The sequence below is a fragment of the Vulpes lagopus genome, chromosome 2 (genome assembly GCF_018345385.1).
Source record: "Vulpes lagopus strain Blue_001 chromosome 2, ASM1834538v1, whole genome shotgun sequence".
Classification (NCBI taxonomy): Eukaryota; Metazoa; Chordata; class Mammalia; order Carnivora; family Canidae; genus Vulpes; species Vulpes lagopus.
In genome coordinates, this window is record NC_054825.1 from 135,020,396 (window position 1) to 135,022,189 (window position 1,794).

Below are 1,794 nucleotides of genomic sequence, written 5' to 3' on the forward strand. Positions count from 1 at the left end.
CTTTGAGTGCTCCCAAGTACATGTGCTGTGCATATGTTAATAAATTTCTGTTTGTTTTTCTGTTGTTAATCCATCTTCTGTCAGGCTAATTCATAGGGCCCCAGCCAGTGAACCTCAGATAAGTAGAAGGAAAACTATTTTCCTTTCCTTCACAATTCAGGTCCCTTTGACCTACTGTATGCCAAAGATCATGAAAATTAGCATAACCTTGGGATATGATGTGGATGTATCCGATGTGAATATAAATTGCCCTCATTTTCTTTTTTGTGCATTATGGTTTGCTAGTACAATATCCACACACTGCATACCTGAGGCTGTGTTAATCTTCTCTAATAAAGATACCACATTTGGTACAGTGGATCCAACCAATTTTTGTAGCAGCTATTTTGTAGCAGCTACTATACTATGGATGCCTTAGAAATGCATATGGAAGGGGCACCTAGGTGGCATGGTCGGTTAAGCATCCAATGGGAATATGGTGGGAAACATCACCTCTACATGTTTTAAGTCCTTGAATATAGCACTGATCTTGTTATTGTGCTGTTTTTTGTTTTTTTTTAATTTACTCTAATTTCTGGGAGTGGGATTGGGATAGTTTCAGGGGTTACTACTTGGCTTTTTTGCTACAACCATTCCTAATCTATAAGTCAAGGAACCAGTGTTAAGTTTCTGCCTACTGCTAAATATGTGTACTTGAATTATATAATTGGGGACCAGGGACATGACAATCAAGTGGGTTGATAGAGATAGTAGCCCCTACTGTGAGACAGACCTGGGTCAGAACTCCATTTATTATCTTTATTAACTGAACTCCTTATCCCCCCAACTCTAATGGGAAAGAGAATAACGTGGCACTTTCAATCTCCTGGTATCAGATTGAACTTAGACCCTATATCTACCAGGCCTTGAAAGATATGGAAATTCCCATTTTCATGTGTGCTTTTACCCAAGTTAGTGGCTATAGATCCTATTGGGGAAGAATGGAGGAATCACTATTTTATATGATTGCTAGTGTTTGCTTCAGCAGCATATATATATAAAATCGGAAAGATACAGAGAAGATTAGCATAGCCCCTGTGAGAAGATGACATGCAAATCTGCGTATGTAATTGCTGTGGTGCCACAGAGACCTTCATCATCTAGACTAGGATGCTCCCTCAGTCAATAGGTTCTGCTTTTGGGAGCTGACTCCAGTCTGGAAACTAGGCAAAAGTTCATGACTTTTCATTGGGAAGTGTTACCTCTGCCTTCTACTCATCTATTCCTGACTTTTTGGATATAGTTGGATAGATAGATAGATAGATAGATAGATAGATAGATAGATAGATAGATTTGACAGTACCCTAAGCAGTTAGCTGCTTATTGATCTTGCCTCTAGAAATACCATGTACTTCAGGTTATTTCTATAGACCATTCTAAGTTAGACCCCGCTTGGCTGCCATTCATACTTTGCTAACAAGGCTATTCCAACATCCTATCATCCCCAGTGCTTCTAGGGAACTCAGTTCTGTAACAGCTACCAATTCAGCCCACAGAAGATAGGCATTACTGAGTATTACAGTGATGCTGGTGTATTTCTTTCCAGTTCATTTCTTATTGCTTTAGTGAATGGAGTGTGCTCCAGGCCCTCTTAAGGAAAATGACCAGCTGGTAGGTTTCCTAGTTGTATATAATTGATGCATTCTAGCATGATCAGCTCTATAACCCTTTTGAGCTATTTCTCACAATTTTCCATGGCCTCTTTAATTTAGTACCAGCTACTGTTTTTTGTTTTTGTTTTTCCTAAGCCTTTTA

At 39.1% G+C, this 1,794-nt stretch overlaps 1 non-coding gene across 1 annotated transcript; it reads left to right on the plus strand.

Annotated features, from left to right (window-relative positions):
• Positions 1-1,015: 1,015 nt before the first annotated feature.
• On the plus strand, positions 1,016-1,119 carry LOC121485967. The gene has a single exon (XR_005986461.1). It is a non-coding gene; the product is annotated as a U6 spliceosomal RNA (small nuclear RNA).
• The last annotated feature ends 675 nt before the right edge of the window (positions 1,120-1,794 follow it).